Genomic DNA, 21,306 nt, shown 5'->3' with positions numbered 1-21,306 from the left:
TCAGTCAATTCCGTATCCATGTTGTTACTCTCCCTTTTATTCCATGAGCTGCAAGTCTGCTCAAAGGTCTGTTGTGTGTCACTGTATCAAATGCCTTTTGAAAGTCCACGTTCATCAATCACCAGGAAGTCAAGGAATTGTTGATGCTGAACTGATCTATGAAGGAGGTTACTTGGACAGAATCCCCAGGGACTGGGGTGGGTGGGGGTTACCCAGAGAACTCCAGCTCTCAGCCCTGCCTCAGCTCATCTGCTGCTGAAACCCTCATCTGTGTTGAGGTCACCTCCAGACTTGGCTATTCCATTGCTCTCCCACCTCTGTATGCATCAACTCATACAATACTCTGGTGCCCTGTATCCTAACTCGTACTGTGTCCCATTCTCCCACTCACTGGCCTCGTGTGCACCCACATCCCCTTCGCTCCCCCCGCCCTACCCCCACACACCCCCCGAGAACCCCCTCCCCCACCCCACGCTTCTCCAAAGCTTCAAGATTCTCCATAAAACCCACCTGTTCGGACATGTTTTTGGTTCCTCTTCAGAATTGTTCCTTCCTTAGCCTGGCCATCCATTGTTTGCCTGATTTACCAGCTCAGTGTTGATGTGTGGCTACATTAAAAGATTGAAAGAAGTGGAGTTTATACAGTACCTCCCAGTATGTTCCAAAGTGCCTCACAGGCAATGAATTACTTTGTGAAGTACGGTCACTGTTGGAATGTAGGAAACGCAGCTGCCAATTTACACACAGCAAGATCCCACAAACAGCAATCAGTGTTGGCTTGCACATCAGTATTTTACATCCACCTGAGAGGGCAGACGGGGCCTCAGTTTAGAGTCTCATTCAAAAGACGGCACCTCCAACAGTGCAGCACTCCCTCAGTACTGACCCTCTGACAGTGCAGCACTCCCTCAGTACTGACCTTCCTACAGTGCGGCACTCCCTCAGTACTGACCCTCCGACAGTGCGGCACTCCCTCAGTACTGACCCTCCGACAGTGCGGCACTCCCTCAGTACTGACCCTCCGACAGTGCGGCGCTCCCTCAGTACTGACCTTCCGACAGTGCGGCGCTCCCTCAGTACTGACCCTCCGACAGTGCGGCGCTCCCACAGTACTGACCCTCCGACAGTGCGGCGCTCCCTCAGTACTGACCCTCCAACAGTGCGGCACTCCCTCAGTACTGACCCTCCGACAGTGCGGTACTCCCTCAGTACTGACCCTCCGACAGTGCGGCGCTCCCTCAGTACTGACCCTCCAACAGTGCGGCACTCCCTCAGTACTGACCCTCCGACAGTGCGGTACTCCCTCAGTACTGACCCTCCGACAGTGCAGCGCTCCCTCAGTACTGACCCTCCAACAGTGCGGTACTCCCTCAGTACTGACCCTCCGACAGTGCGGCACTCCCTCAGTCCTGACCCTCCGACAGTGCGGCGCTCCCTCAGTCCTGACCCTCCGACAGTGCGGCGCTCCCTCAGTACTGACCCTCCGACAGTGCGGCGCTCCCTCAGTACTGACCTTCCGACAGTGCGGCGCTCTCTCAGTACTGACCCTCCGACAGTGCGGCGCTCCCTCAGTACTGACCCTCCAACAGTGCGGTACTCCCTCAGTACTGACCCTCCAACAGTGCGGTACTCCCTCAGTACTGACCCCCCGACAGTGCGGCACTCCCCCAGTACTGACCCCCCGACAGTGTGTCACTCCCTCAGTACTGACCCTCCGACAGTGCGGCACTCTCTCAGTACTGACCCTCCGACAGTGCGGCACACCCTCAGTCCTGCACTTGGAGAGTGTCAAGGTGGATTTTTTCGAATGCTCAAGTCTCTGGAGTGGGAGTTGAAGCCACAACCTTCTGACTCAGAACTGAGAATGGTCCCCACTGCGGCACATCTGGCAGCCCCTGGTGCTACGTGAATGAAGATGGTGGAAGTTGTAACGAGGGCACCTTGAGGTTTTCAGTGCACTCAGGGAACGGGCAACTCGTACCCCCTCAGTGAACCTCCTCATGGACGGACCCCAGGACTGTTTTAGAGCTTGTGACCAAATGTGACTCAGTATTGCAGCCATGACAAAGGGGAGGGAGAACATTAGCAGGTGATGTCACACAATGGTTTCCATTGCAACTCTGGGTGGTTAAGAATGTTTGAATATACACAGGGTAACAAAAACACACACCATCTGGAAAAAAACAACACGAAATAAGATAAAAACTCGCCCAGGAAGCAGCACTGAATGAAGGAGCCAGGAGCCAAGACGTTGGTGTTTATTTAGGACAATGGTAAATCTCTCTTTGATTTCTCTCGATGAGGGAGACAGTGAGGTTTAGGGTTGGGCGGGGGCAGTGGAGATTTACCAAGCGTCAAGATTTTAGAATTAATTCACAATATTCAAACCTCAGGTGAGAGGCTGAGCTGAAATTTAAATTCACTGTTGGGTCGAGAGGAGCTTTCCTCCCATTAAAATATTGCAGGGGGTCCCTGCAGTTCTGACCAGGGCTGGTTTGGTGACTCAGTTAAGCGAATTCTGAAACCGGTCGAGACGGAGATGTAGACGACCAAACCTACTGAGGCGAAGCGAGTGGAGAGTCCTGGCCCCAGCCCCTGGTTTGTCCAGCTTAGCTGGTTTCAGTCCGAGTAGCAGTGAGGAGACGGGAATTATAATTGGCCTCAGTGCATCTGTGTTGGAAGAGGTGTGGGTGATGGTGGGAGTGGAAGGATGGAGGGGCAGAGAAATTGGCTGACTCGCACCAAAGTTGCCACTGTCCGTGACGTGTGGGTCAGGGCAATTATGGAGCCTTGCGAAGCCTCATACGGCCGAATGGCCATTCAGGACATGACAAGGTTGATTGAAATCCAGGGCGGACGCGGTCACTGACGAATGGGGGAATCTTGCACTGGAGGAAACACTGAATGAGGAAGGTGAAAAATGAATGAAAACTGGGAGAAGAAAAATAATTGGATCGTATTTACATTCTGCCAAATCCCTAAAAAGCTCTTCCTCAGCCATCTTAAAACTGGAATTTGTTAGCCTCAAGGTAGTCACTCAATTGGCACCCCATTCTCTCCCTCTACTACCTCCAACATTCACCCCATTCACTACCTCCAACATTCACCCCATTCACTACCTCCAACATTCACCCCATTCATTACCTCCAACATTCACCCCATTCACTACCTCCAACATTCACCCCATTCATTACCTCCAACATTCACCCCATTCATTACCTCCAACATTCACCCCATTCACTACCTCCAACATTCACCCCATTCATTACCTCCAACATTCACCTCATTCACTACCTCCAATATTCACCCCATTCATTACCTCCAACATTCACCCCATTCACTACCTCCAACATTCACCCCATTCACTACCTCCAACATTCACCCCATTCACCACCTCAAACATTCACCCCATTCATTACCTCCAACATTCACCCCATTCACTACCTCCAACATTCACCCCATTCATTACCTCCAACATTCACCTCATTCACTACCTCCAACATTCACCTCATTCACTACCTCCAATATTCACCCCATTCATTACCTCCAACATTCACCTCATTCACTACCTCCAATATTCACCCCATTCATTACCTCCAACATTCACCCCATTCACTACCTCCAATATTCACCCCATTCATTACCTCCAACATTCACCCCATTCATTACCTCCAACATTCACCCCATTCACTACCTCCAACATTCACCCCATTCATTACCTCCAACATTCACCCCATTCACTACCTCCAACATTCACCCCATTCACTACCTCCAACATTCACCCCATTCACCACCTCAAACATTCACCCCTTTCACTACCTCCAACAGTCACCCCATTCACTACCTGCAACATTCACCACATTCACTACGTATACTACCTCCAACATTCACCCCATTCACTACCTCCAACATTCACCACCTCCAACATTCACCCCATTCACTACCTCCAACATTCACCCCATTCACTACCTCTACGACCTCCAACATTCACCCCATTCACTACGTCCAACATTCACCCCATTCACTACCTCCAACATTCACCCCATTCACTACGTATACTACCTCCAACATTCACCCCATTCACTACGTCCAACATTCACCCCATTCACTACCTCCAACATTCACCCCATTCACTACGTATACTACCTCCAACATTCGCCCCATTCACTACCTCCAACATTCAGCCCATTCACTACCTCCAACATTCACTACCTCCAACATTCACCCCATTCACTACCTCTACGACCTCCAACATTCACCCCATTCACTACGTCCAACATTCACACTATTCACTACCTCCAACATTCACCCCATTCACTACCTCCAACATTCACCCCATTCACTACCTCCAACATTCACCCCATTCACCACCTCCAACATTCACCCTATTCACTACCTCCAACATTCACCCCATTCACTACCTCCAACATTCACCCCATTCACTACCTCCAACATTCACCCCATTCTCTACCACTCCTACCTCCAACATTCACCCCATTCACTACCTCCAAGATTCACCAACTCCAACATTCACCCAATTCACTACCTCCAACATTCACCCCATTCACGACCTCCAACATTCACCACCTCCAACATTCACCCCATTCACTACCTCCAACATTCACCCCATTCACTACCTCTACTACCTCCAACATTCACCCCATTCACCACCTCCAACATTCACCCCATTCACTACCTCCAACATTCACCCCATTCACTACCTCCAACATTCACCCCATTCACTACCTCCAACATTCACCACCTCCAACATTCACCCCATTCACTACCTCCAACATTCACCCCATTCACCACCTCCAACATTCACCCTTTTCACTACCTCCAACATTCACCCCATTCACTACCTCCAACATTCACCCTTTTCACTACCTCCAACATTCACCCCATTCACCACCTCCAACATTCACCCTTTTCACTACCTCCAACATTCACCCCATTCACTACCTCCAACATTCACCCCATTCACCACCTCCAACATTCACCCTTTTCACTACCTCCAACATTCACCCCATTCACTACCTCCAACATTCACCCCATTCACTACCTCCAACATTCACCACCTCCAACATTCACCCCATTCACTACCTCCAACAATCACCACCTCCAACATTCACCCCATTCACGACCTCCAACATTCACCCCATTCATTACCTCCAACATTCACCACCACCAACATTCACCCCATTCACTACCTCCAACATTCACCCCATTCACTACCTCCAACATTCACCCCATTCTCTACCTCTACGACCTCCAACATTCACCCCATTCAATACCTCCAACATTCACCACCTTCAACATTCACCCCATTCACTACCTCCAACATTCACCCCATTCACTACCTCCAACATTCACCCCATTCACTACCTCCAACATTCACCCCATTCACTAACTCTCCGACCGACAACATTCACCCCATTCACTACCTCCAACATTCACCCCATTCACTACCTCCAACATTCACCCCATTCACTACCTCAAACATTCACCCCATTCACTACCTCCAACATTCACCCCATTCACTACCTGCAACATTCACTACATTCACTACGTATACTACCTCCAACATTCACCCCATTCACTACCTCCAACATTCACCCCATTCACTACGTCTACTACCTCCAACATTCACCCCATTCACTACCTCAGACATTCACCCCAATCACGAACTGCAACCGTCACCCCAATCACCACCTCCAACATTCACCCCATTCACCACCTCCAACATTCACCCCATTCACTACCTCCACAATTCACCCCATTCACGACCTCCAACATTCACCCCAATCACGACCTCCAACATTCACCCCATTCACTACCTCAAACATTCACCCCATTCACTACCTCCAACATTCACCCCATTCACTACCTCCAACATTAACCACATTCACTACGTATACTACCTCCAACATTCACCCCATTCACTACCTCCAACATTCACCCCATTCACTACCTCCAACATTCACCCCATTCACTACCTCCAACATTCACCGCATTCACTACCTCCATGATTCACCCCATTCACTATCTCCAACATTCACCCCATTCACTACCTCCAACATTCACCCCATTCACTACGTCTACTACCTCCAACATTCACCCCATTCACTACCTCCAACATTCACCACATTCACTACGTATACTACCTCCAACATTCACCCCATTCATTACCTCCAGCATTCACCCCATTCATTACCTCCATCATTCACCCCATTCATCACCTCCAACATTCACCCCATTCACTACCTCCAACATTCACACCTTTCGCTACTTCCAACATTCATCCCATCCATTACCTCCAACATTCACCCCATTCACTACCTCCAACATTCACCCCATTCACTACCTCCAACATTCACCCCATTCACTACCCCCAACATTCACCTCGTTCATCACCTCCAACATTCACCCCATTCACTACCTCCAACATTCACCCCATTCACTACCTCTACTACCTCCAACATTCACCCCATTCACCTCCTCCAACGTTCACACCGATCACTAACTCCAACATTCACCTCATTCACCACCTCCAATATTCACCCCATTCACGACCTCCAACATTCACCCCATTCATTACCTCCAGCATTCACCCCATTCATTACCTCCAACATTCACCCCATTCACTACCTCCAACATTCACCCCATTCATTACCTCCAACATTCACCCCATTCACTACCTCCAACATTCACCCCATTCATTACCTCCAACATTCACCCCATTCACTACCTCCAACATTCACCCCATTCATTACCTCCAACATTCACCCCATTCACTACCTCCAACATTCACCCCATTCATTACCTCCAACATTCACCCCATTCACTACCTCCAACATTCACCCCATTCATTACCTCCAACATTCACCCCATTCACTACCTCTAACATTCACCCCATTCATTACCTCCAACATTCATCCCATTCACTACTTCCAACATTCACCCCATTCATTACCTCCAACATTCACCCCATTCACTACGTCTACTACCTCCAGCATTCACCCCATTCACTATCTCCAACATTCACCCCAGTCGCTACATCCTACATTCACCCCATTCACTTCCTCTACTACCTCCAACATTCATGCCATTCACTACCTCCAACATTCACCCCTTTCGCTACCTCCAACATTCACCCCATTCACTACCTCCAACATTCACCCCATTCACTACCTCCAACATTCACCCCATTCACCACCTCCAACAATCACCCCATTCACTACCCCCATCATTCACCCCATTCACTGCCTCCAACATTCACCCCATTCATTACCTCCAGCATTCACCCCATTCATTACCTCCATCATTCACCCCATTCATCACCTCCAACATTCACCCCATTCACTACCTCCAACAATCACCCCATTCACTACCTCCAACTTTCACCCCATTCACTACCTCCAACATTCACCTCATTCATCACCTCCAACATTCACCCCATTCACTACCTCCAGCATTCACCCCATTCACGACCTCTACTACCTCCAACATTCACCACCTCCAACATTCATGCCATTCACTACCTCCAACTTTCACCCCATTCACTACTTCCAACCTTCAACCCATTCACTACCTCCAACATTCAACCCATTCACTACCTCCAACTTTCACACCATTCACTACCTCCAACAGTCACACCATTCACTACCTCCAGCATTCACCCTATTCACTACCTCCAACATTCACCCAATTCACTACCTCCTACATTCACCCCATTCACTACCTCCAACATTCACCCCATTCACTACCTCAAACATTCTCCCCATTCATTACGTCCAACACTCACCCCATTCACCACTTCCTATATTCACCCCATTCACTACCTCCAACATTCACCCCATTCACTACCTCCAACATTCACCCATTCACTACCTCCAACATTCACCCCATTCATTCCCTCCAACATTCACCCCATTCATTACCTCCAGCATTCCCCCCATTCATTACCTCCAACATTCACCCCATTCATTACCTCCAGCATTCACCCCATTCATTACCTCCAACATTCACCCCATTCACTACCTCCAACATTCACCCCATTCATTACCTCCAACATTCACCCCATTCATTACCTCCAACATTCACCCCTTTCACTACCTCCAACATTCACCCCATTCATTACCTCCAACATTCACCCCATTCACTACCTCCAACATTCACCCCATTCATTACCTCCAACATTCACCCCATTCACTACCTCCAACATTCACCCCGTTCACTACCTCTACTACCTCCAGCATTCTTCCCATTCACTACCTCCAACATTCACTCCATTCACCACATCCTACATTCACCCCATTCACTTCCTCTACTACCTCCAACATTCACCCCATTCATTACCTCCAGTATTCACCCCATTCATTACCTCCAACATTCACCCCATTCACTACCTCCAACTTTCACCCCATTCACAACCTCCAATATTCACCCCATTCACTACCTCCAATATTCACCCCATTCACTACCTCCAACATTCACCACATTCACTACCTCCAATATTCACCCCATTCACCACTTCCTACATTCATCCCATTGACTAACTCCAACATTCACCACTTCCTACATTCACCCCATTCACTACCTCCGACATTCACCCCATTCACTACCTCCAACATTCACCCCATTCACTACCTCCATCATTCACCCTATTCACTACCTCCAACATTCACCCCATTCATTATCTCTACTACCTCCAACCTTCACCCCATTCACTACCTCTACTACCTCCAGCATTCACCCCATCCACTACCTCCAACATTCACCCCATTTACCACTTCCAACATTCACCCCATTCACTACCTCCAACATTCACCCCATTCATTACCTCCAACATTCACCCCATTCATTACCTCCAACATTCACCCCATTCATTACCTCGACTACCTCCAACATTCACCCCATTCACTACCTCCAACTTTCACCCCATTCACTACCTCCAACAATCACCCCATTCACTACCCCCAACATTCATCTCATTCATCACCTCCAGCATTCACCCCATTCACGACCTCTACGACCTTCAACATTCACCACCTCCAACATTCACCCTATTCACTACCTCCTACATTCACCCCATTCACTACCTCCAACATTCACCCCATTCACTACCTCAAACATTCTCCCCATTCACTACGTCCAACACTCACCCCATTCACCACTTCCTATATTCACCCCATTCACTACCTCCAACATTCACCCCATTCACTACCTCCAACATTCACCCCATTCATTAACTCCAACATTCACCCCATTCACTACCTCCAACATTCACCCCATTCATTACCTCCAACATTCACCCCATTCATTACCTCCAGCATTCACCCCATTCATTACCTCCAACATTCACCCCATTCACTACCTCCAACATTCACCCCATTCATTACCTCCAACATTCACCCCATTCACTACCTCCAACATTCACCCCATTCACTACCTCCAACATTCACCACCTCCAACATTCACCCCATTCTTTACCTCCAACATTCACCCCATTCACTACCTCCAACATTCACCCCATTCACTACCTCTACTACCTCCAGCATTCATCCCATTCACTACCTCCAACATTCACCCCATTCGCCACATCCTACATTCACCCCATTCACTTCCTCTACTACCTCCAACATTCACCCCATTCATTACCTCCAGCATTCACCCCATTCATTACCTCCAAAATTCACCCCATTCACTACCTCCAACTTTCACCCCATTCACTACCTCCAATATTCACCCCATTCACTACCTCCAATATTCACCCCATTCACTACCTCCAACATTCACCCCATTCACTACCTCCAACATTCACCCCATTCATTACCTCTACTACCTCCAACATTCACCCCATTCACTACCTCTACTACCTCCAGCATTCACCCCATCCACTACCTCCAACATTCACCCCATTTACCACTTCCTACATTCACCCCATTCACTACCTCTACTACCTCCAGCATTCACCCCATCCACTACCTCCAACATTCACCCCATTTACCACTTCCTACATTCACCCCATTCACTACCTCTACTACCTCCAACATTCACCCCATTCAATACCTCCAACATTCACCCCATTCATTACCTCCAACATTCACCCCATTCACTACCTCCAACATTCACCCCATTCAATACCTCCAACATTCACCCCATTCATTACCTCCAGCATTCCCCCCATTCATCACCTCCAACATTCACCCCATTCACTACCTCCAACATTCACCCCATTCATTACCTCCAACATTCACCCCATTCACTACCTCCAACATTCACCCCATTCATTACCTCCAACATTCACCACCTCCAACATTCACCCCATTCTTTACCTCCAACATTCACCCCATTCACTACCTCCAACATTCACCCCATTCATTACCTCCAACATTCACCCCATTCACTACCTCCAACATTCACCCCATTCATTACCTCCAACATTCACCCCATTCATTACCTCTACTACCTCCAACATTCACCCCATTCACGACCTCCAACATTCACCCCATTCATTACCTCTACTACCTCCAACATTCACCCCATTCACTACCTCCAACATTCACCCCATTCATTACCTCCAACATTCACCCCATTCACTACCTCCAACATTCACCCCATTCATTACCTCCAACATTCACCCCATTCATTACCTCTACTACCTCCAACATTCACCCCATTCACTACCTCCAACATTCACCCCATTCATTACCTCCAACATTCACCCCATTCATTACCTCCAACATTCACCCCATTCACTACCTCCAACATTCACCCCATCCACTACCTCCAACATTCACCCCATTCATTACCTCTACTACCTCCAACATTCACCCCATTCACGACCTCCAACATTCACCCCATTCACTACCTCCAACATTCACGCCATTCACTACCTCCAACTTTCACCCCATTCACTTCCTCTACTACCTCCAACATTCACCCCATCCACTACCTCCAACATTCACCCCATTCATTACCTCTACTACCTCCAACATTCACCCCATTCACTACCTCCAACATTCACCCCATCCACTACCTCCAACATTCACCCCATTCATTACCTCTACTACCTCCAACCTTCACCCCATTCATTACCTCCAACATTCACCCCATTCACTACCTCCAACATTCAACCCATTCACTACCTCCAACATTCAACCCATTCACTACCTCCAACATTCAGCCCATTCACTACCTCCAACATTCAACCCATTCACTACCTCCAACATTCACCCCATTCACTACCTCCAACATTCACGCCATTCACTACCTCCAACATTCAACCCATCCACTACTTCCAACCTTCACCCCATTCACTACCTCCAACATTCAACCCATTTCACTACCTCCTACATTCACCCCATTCACTACCTCCAACATTCACCCCATTCATTACCTCCAGCATTCACCCCATTCACTACCTCCAACATTCACCCCATTCATTACCTCCAACATTCACCCCATTCACTACCTCCAACATTCACCCCATTCACTACCTCTACTACCTCCAGCATTCACCCCATTCACTACCTCCAACATTCACCCCATTCACTACCTCTACTACCTCCAACATTCACCCCATTCATTACCTCCAGCATTCACCCCATTCACTATCTCCAACATTCACCCCATTCATTACCTCTACTACCTCCAGCATTCACCCCATTCACTATCTCCAACATTCACCCCATTCATTACCTCCAACATTCACCCCAGTCACCACATCCTACATTCACCCCATTCACTTCCTCTACTACCTCCAACATTCACCCCTTTCGCTACTTCCAACATTCACCCCATTCACTACCCCCATCATTCACCCCATTCATTACCTCCAACATTCACCCCATTCACTACCCCCATCATTCACCCCATTCATTACCTCCAACATTCACCCCAGTCGCCACATCCTACATTCACCCCATTCACTTCCTCTACTACCTCCAACATTCACCCCATTCACTACCTCTACTACCTCCAAAATTCACCCCATTCATTACCTCCAACATTCATCCCATTCACTACCTCCAACATTCACCCCATTCACTACCCCCATCATTCACCCCATTCACTACCTCCAACATTCAGCCCATTCACCACTTCCTACATTCACCCCATTCACTACCTCTACTACCTCCAAAATTCACCGCATTCATTACCTCCAACATTCACTCCATTCACTTCCTCCAACATTCACCCCATCCACTACCTCCAACATTCACCCCATTCACAACCTCCAACATTCACTCCATTCACTTCCTCCAACATTCACCCCATTCACTACCTCCAACTTTCACCCCATTCACTACCTCCAACTTTCACCCCATTCACAACCTCCAATATTCACCCCATTCACCACCTCCAACATTCACCCCATTCACTACCTCGAACATGCACCCCATTCACTACCTCCAACTTTCACCCCATTCACTACCTCCAACAATCACCCCATTCACTACCCCCAACATTCACCTCATTCATCACCTCCAGCATTCACCCCATTCACGACCTCGACTACCTCCAACATTCACCACTTCCAACCTTCACCCCATTCATTACCTCCAACATTCACCCCATTTACTACCTCCAACATTCATGCCATTCACAACCTCCAATATTCACCCCATTCACTACCTCGAACATGCACCCCATTCACTACCTCCAACTTTCATCCCATTCACTACCCCCAACATTCACCTCATTCATCACCTCCAACATTCACCCCATTCACTACCTCCAACATTCACCCCATTCACTACCTCCAACATTCACCCCATTCACTACCTCCAACATTCAACCCATTCACTACCTCCAACATTCACCCCATTCACTACCTCCAACATTCAACCCATTCACTACCTCCAGCATTCACCCCATTCATTAACTCAAACATTCACCCCATTCACTACCTCCAACTTTCACCCCATTCACAACCTCCAATATTCACCCCATTCACTACCTCCAATATTCACCCCATTCACTACCTCCAACATTCACCACATTCACTACCTCCAATATTCACCCCATTCACCACTTCCTACATTCATCCCATTGACTAACTCCAACATTCACCACTTCCTACATTCACCCCATTCACTACCTCCGACATTCACCCCATTCACTACCTCCAACATTCACCCCATTCACTACCTCCATCATTCACCCTATTCACTACCTCCAACATTCACCCCATTCACTACCTCCAACATTCACCCCATTCATTACCTCCAACATTCACCCATTCATTACCTCCAGCATTCCCCCCATTCATCACCTCCAACATTCACCCCATTCACTACCTCCAACATTCACCCCATTCATTACCTCCAACATTCACCCCATTCACTACCTCCAACATTCACCCCATTCATTACCTCCAACATTCACCACCTCCAACATTCACCCCATTCTTTACCTCCAACATTCACCCCATTCACTACCTCCAACATTCACCCCATTCATTACCTCCAACATTCACCCCATTCACTACCTCCAACATTCACCCCATTCATTACCTCCAACATTCACCCCATTCATTACCTCTACTACCTCCAACATTCACCCCATTCACGACCTCCAACATTCACCCCATTCATTACCTCTACTACCTCCAACATTCACCCCATTCACTACCTCCAACATTCACCCCATTCATTACCTCCAACATTCACCCCATTCACTACCTCCAACATTCACCCCATTCATTACCTCCAACATTCACCCCATTCATTACCTCTACTACCTCCAACATTCACCCCATTCACTACCTCCAACATTCACCCCATTCATTACCTCCAACATTCACCCCATTCATTACCTCCAACATTCACCCCATTCACTACCTCCAACATTCACCCCATCCACTACCTCCAACATTCACCCCATTCATTACCTCTACTACCTCCAACATTCACCCCATTCACGACCTCCAACATTCACCCCATTCACTACCTCCAACATTCACGCCATTCACTACCTCCAACTTTCACCCCATTCACTTCCTCTACTACCTCCAACATTCACCCCATCCACTACCTCCAACATTCACCCCATTCATTACCTCTACTACCTCCAACATTCACCCCATTCACTACCTCCAACATTCACCCCATCCACTACCTCCAACATTCACCCCATTCATTACCTCTACTACCTCCAACCTTCACCCCATTCATTACCTCCAACATTCACCCCATTCACTACCTCCAACATTCAACCCATTCACTACCTCCAACATTCAACCCATTCACTACCTCCAACATTCAGCCCATTCACTACCTCCAACATTCAACCCATTCACTACCTCCAACATTCACCCCATTCATTACCTCCAGCATTCACCCCATTCACTACCTCCAACATTCACCCCATTCATTACCTCCAACATTCACCCCATTCACTACCTCCAACATTCACCCCATTCACTACCTCTACTACCTCCAGCATTCACCCCATTCACTACCTCCAACATTCACCCCATTCACTACCTCTACTACCTCCAACATTCACCCCATTCATTACCTCCAAAATTCACCCCATTCACTACCTCCAACTTTCACCCCATTCACTACCTCCAATATTCACCCCATTCACTACCTCCAATATTCACCCCATTCACTACCTCCAACATTCACCCCATTCACTACCTCCAACATTCACCCCATTCATTACCTCTACTACCTCCAACATTCACCCCATTCACTACCTCTACTACCTCCAGCATTCACCCCATCCACTACCTCCAACATTCACCCCATTTACCACTTCCTACATTCACCCCATTCACTACCTCTACTACCTCCAGCATTCACCCCATCCACTACCTCCAACATTCACCCCATTTACCACTTCCTACATTCACCCCATTCACTACCTCTACTACCTCCAACATTCACCCCATTCAATACCTCCAACATTCACCCCATTCATTACCTCCAACATTCACCCCATTCACTACCTCCAACATTCACCCCATTCATTACCTCCAACATTCACCCCATTCATTACCTCCAGCATTCCCCCCATTCATCACCTCCAACATTCACCCCATTCACTACCTCCAACATTCACCCCATTCATTACCTCCAACATTCACCCCATTCACTACCTCCAACATTCACCCCATTCATTACCTCCAACATTCACCACCTCCAACATTCACCCCATTCTTTACCTCCAACATTCACCCCATTCACTACCTCCAACATTCACCCCATTCATTACCTCCAACATTCACCCCATTCACTACCTCCAACATTCACCCCATTCATTACCTCCAACATTCACCCCATTCATTACCTCTACTACCTCCAACATTCACCCCATTCACGACCTCCAACATTCACCCCATTCATTACCTCTACTACCTCCAACATTCACCCCATTCACTACCTCCAACATTCACCCCATTCATTACCTCCAACATTCACCCCATTCACTACCTCCAACATTCACCCCATTCATTACCTCCAACATTCACCCCATTCATTACCTCTACTACCTCCAACATTCACCCCATTCACTACCTCCAACATTCACCCCATTCATTACCTCCAACATTCACCCCATTCATTACCTCCAACATTCACCCCATTCACTACCTCCAACATTCACCCCATCCACTACCTCCAACATTCACCCCATTCATTACCTCTACTACCTCCAACATTCACCCCATTCACGACCTCCAACATTCACCCCATTCACTACCTCCAACATTCACGCCATTCACTACCTCCAACTTTCACCCCATTCACTTCCTCTACTACCTCCAACATTCACCCCATCCACTACCTCCAACATTCACCCCATTCATTACCTCTACTACCTCCAACATTCACCCCATTCACTACCTCCAACATTCACCCCATCCACTACCTCCAACATTCACCCCATTCATTACCTCTACTACCTCCAACCTTCACCCCATTCATTACCTCCAACATTCACCCCATTCACTACCTCCAACATTCAACCCATTCACTACCTCCAACATTCAACCCATTCACTAACTCCAACATTCAGCCCATTCACTACCTCCAACATTCAACCCATTCACTACCTCCAACATTCACCCCATTCACTACCTCCAACATTCACGCCATTCACTACCTCCAACATTCAACCCATCCACTACTTCCAACCTTCACCCCATTCACTACCTCCAACATTCAACCCATTTCACTACCTCCTACATTCACCCCATTCACTACCTCCAACATTCACCCCATTCATTACCTCCAGCATTCACCCCATTCACTACCTCCAACATTCACCCCATTCATTACCTCCAACATTCACCCCATTCAGTACCTCCAACATTCACCCCATTCACTACCTCTACTACCTCCAGCATTCACCCCATTCACTACCTCCAACATTCACCCCATTCACTACCTCTACTACCTCCAACATTCACCCCATTCATTACCTCCAGCATTCACCCCATTCACTATCTCCAACATTCACCCCATTCATTACCTCTACTACCTCCAGCATTCACCCCATTCACTATCTCCAACATTCACCCCATTCATTACCTCCAACATTCACCCCAGTCACCACATCCTACATTCACCCCATTCACTTCCTCTACTACCTCCAACATTCACCCCTTTCGCTACTTCCAACATTCACCCCATTCACTACCCCCATCATTCACCCCATTCATTACCTCCAACATTCACCCCATTCACTACCCCCATCATTCACCCCATTCATTACCTCCAACATTCACCCCAGTCGCCACATCCTACATTCACCCCATTCACTTCCTCTACTACCTCCAACATTCACCCCATTCACTACCTCTACTACCTCCAAAATTCACCCCATTCATTACCTCCAACATTCATCCCATTCACTACCTCCAACATTCACCCCATTCACTACCCCCATCATTCACCCCATTCACTACCTCCAACATTCAGCCCATTCACCACTTCCTACATTCACCCCATTCACTACCTCTACTACCTCCAAAATTCACCGCATTCATTACCTCCAACATTCACTCCATTCACTTCCTCCAACATTCACCCCATCCACTACCTCCAACATTCACCCCATTCACAACCTCCAACATTCACTCCATTCACTTCCTCCAACATTCACCCCATTCACTACCTCCAACTTTCACCCCATTCACTACCTCCAACTTTCACCCCATTCACAACCTCCAATATTCACCCCATTCACCACCTCCAACATTCACCCCATTCACTACCTCGAACATGCACCCCATTCACTACCTCCAACTTTCACCCCATTCACTACCTCCAACAATCACCCCATTCACTACCCCCAACATTCACCTCATTCATCACCTCCAGCATTCACCCCATTCACGACCTCGACTACCTCCAACATTCACCACTTCCAACCTTCACCCCATTCATTACCTCCAACATTCACCCCATTTACTACCTCCAACATTCATGCCATTCACAACCTCCAATATTCACCCCATTCACTACCTCGAACATGCACCCCATTCACTACCTCCAACTTTCATCCCATTCACTACCCCCAACATTCACCTCATTCATCACCTCCAACATTCACCCCATTCACTACCTCCAACATTCACCCCATTCACTACCTCCAACATTCACCCCATTCACTACCTCCAACATTCAACCCATTCACTACCTCCAACATTCACCCCATTCACTACCTCCAACATTCAACCCATTCACTACCTCCAGCATTCACCCCATTCATTACCTCCAACATTCACCCCATTCACTACCTCCAACTTTCACCCCATTCACAACCTCCAATATTCACCCCATTCACTACCTCCAATATTCACCCCATTCACTACCTCCAACATTCACCACATTCACTACCTCCAATATTCACCCCATTCACCACTTCCTACATTCATCCCATTGACTAACTCCAACATTCACCACTTCCTACATTCACCCCATTCACTACCTCCGACATTCACCCCATTCACTACCTCCAACATTCACCCCATTCACTACCTCCATCATTCACCCTATTCACTACCTCCAACATTCACCCCATTCACTACCTCCAACATTCACCCCATTCATTACCTCCAACATTCACCCCATTCATTACCTCCAGCATTCCCCCCATTCATCACCTCCAACATTCACCCCATTCACTACCTCCAACATTCACCCCATTCATTACCTCCAACATTCACCCCATTCACTACCTCCAACATTCACCCCATTCATTACCTCCAACATTCACCACCTCCAACATTCACCCCATTCTTTACCTCCAACATTCACCCCATTCACTACCTCCAACATTCACCCCATTCATTACCTCCAACATTCACCCCATTCACTACCTCCAACATTCACCCCATTCATTACCTCCAACATTCACCCCATTCATTACCTCTACTACCTCCAACATTCACCCCATTCACGACCTCCAACATTCACCCCATTCATTACCTCTACTACCTCCAACATTCACCCCATTCACTACCTCCAACATTCACCCCATTCATTACCTCCAACATTCACCCCATTCACTACCTCCAACATTCACCCCATTCATTACCTCCAACATTCACCCCATTCATTACCTCTACTACCTCCAACATTCACCCCATTCACTACCTCCAACATTCACCCCATTCATTACCTCCAACATTCACCCCATTCATTACCTCCAACATTCACCCCATTCACTACCTCCAACATTCACCCCATCCACTACCTCCAACATTCACCCCATTCATTACCTCTACTACCTCCAACATTCACCCCATTCACGACCTCCAACATTCACCCCATTCACTACCTCCAACATTCACGCCATTCACTACCTCCAACTTTCACCCCATTCACTTCCTCTACTACCTCCAACATTCACCCCATCCACTACCTCCAACATTCACCCCATTCATTACCTCTACTACCTCCAACATTCACCCCATTCACTACCTCCAACATTCACCCCATCCACTACCTCCAACATTCACCCCATTCATTACCTCTACTACCTCCAACCTTCACCCCATTCATTACCTCCAACATTCACCCCATTCACTACCTCCAACATTCAACCCATTCACTACCTCCAACATTCAACCCATTCACTACCTCCAACATTCAGCCCATTCACTACCTCCAACATTCAACCCATTCACTACCTCCAACATTCACCCCATTCATTACCTCCAGCATTCACCCCATTCACTACCTCCAACATTCACCCCATTCATTACCTCCAACATTCACCCCATTCACTACCTGCAACATTCACCCCATTCACTACCTCTACTACCTCCAGCATTCACCCCATTCACTACCTCCAACATTCACCCCATTCACTACCTCTACTACCTCCAACATTCACCCCATTCATTACCTCCAGCATTCACCCCATTCACTATCTCCAACATTCACCCCATTCATTACCTCTACTACCTCCAGCATTCACCCCATTCACTATCTCCAACATTCACCCCATTCATTACCTCCAACATTCACCCCAGTCACCACATCCTACATTCACCCCATTCACTTCCTCTACTACCTCCAACATTCACCCCTTTCGCTACTTCCAACATTCACCCCATTCACTACCCCCATCATTCACCCCATTCATTACCTCCAACATTCACCCCATTCACTACCCCCATCATTCACCCCATTCATTACCTCCAACATTCACCCCAGTCGCCACATCCTACATTCACCCCATTCACTTCCTCTACTACCTCCAACATTCACCCCATTCACTACCTCTACTACCTCCAAAATTCACCCCATTCATTACCTCCAACATTCATCCCATTCACTACCTCCAACATTCACCCCATTCACTACACCCATCATTCACCCCATTCACTACCTCCAACATTCAGCCCATTCACCACTTCCTACATTCACCCCATTCACTACCTCTACTACCTCCAAAATTCACCGCATTCATTACCTCCAACATTCACTCCATTCACTTCCTCCAACATTCACCCCATCCACTACCTCCAACATTCACCCCATTCACAACCTCCAACATTCACTCCATTCACTTCCTCCAACATTCACCCCATTCACTACCTCCAACTTTCACCCCATTCACTACCTCCAACTTTCACCCCATTCACAACCTCCAATATTCACCCCATTCACCACCTCCAACATTCACCCCATTCACTACCTCGAACATGCACCCCATTCACTACCTCCAACTTTCACCCCATTCACTACCTCCAACAATCACCCCATTCACTACCCCCAACATTCACCTCATTCATCACCTCCAGCATTCACCCCATTCACGACCTCGACTACCTCCAACATTCACCACTTCCAACCTTCACCCCATTCATTACCTCCAACATTCACCCCATTTACTACCTCCAACATTCATGCCATTCACAACCTCCAATATTCACCCCATTCACTACCTCGAACATGCACCCCATTCACTACCTCCAACTTTCATCCCATTCACTACCCCCAACATTCACCTCATTCATCACCTCCAACATTCACCCCATTCACAACCTCCAACATTCACCCCATTCACTACCTCCAACATTCACCCCATTCACTACCTCCAACATTCAACCCATTCACTACCTCCAACATTCACCCCATTCACTACCTCCAACATTCAACCCATTCACTACCTCCAGCATTCACCCCATTCATTACCTCCAACATTCACCCCATTCACTACCTCCAAATTTCACCCCATTCACAACCTCCAATATTCACCCCATTCACTACCTCCAATATTCACCCCATTCACTACCTCCAACATTCACCACATTCACTACCTCCAATATTCACCCCATTCACCACTTCCTACATTCATCCCATTGACTAACTCCAACATTCACCACTTCCTACATTCACCCCATTCACTACCTCCGACATTCACCCCATTCACTACCTCCAACATTCACCCCATTCACTACCTCCATCATTCACCCTATTCACTACCTCCAACATTCACCCCATTCACTACCTCCAACATTCACCCCATTCATTACCTCCAACATTCACCCCATTCATTACCTCCAGCATTCCCCCCATTCATCACCTCCAACATTCACCCCATTCACTACCTCCAACATTCACCCCATTCATTACCTCCAACATTTACCCCATTCACTACCTCCAACATTCACCCCATTCATTACCTCCAACATTCACCACCTCCAACATTCACCCCATTCTTTACCTCCAACATTCACCCCATTCACTACCTCCAACATTCACCCCATCCACTACCTCCAACATTCACCCCATTCATTACCTCTACTACCTCCAACATTCACCCCATTCACTACCT

This window comes from Heterodontus francisci, chromosome 44 (genome assembly GCF_036365525.1).
Source record: "Heterodontus francisci isolate sHetFra1 chromosome 44, sHetFra1.hap1, whole genome shotgun sequence".
In the NCBI taxonomy this organism is placed as follows: Eukaryota; Metazoa; Chordata; class Chondrichthyes; order Heterodontiformes; family Heterodontidae; genus Heterodontus; species Heterodontus francisci.
This window is presented reverse-complemented; position numbering follows the sequence as displayed.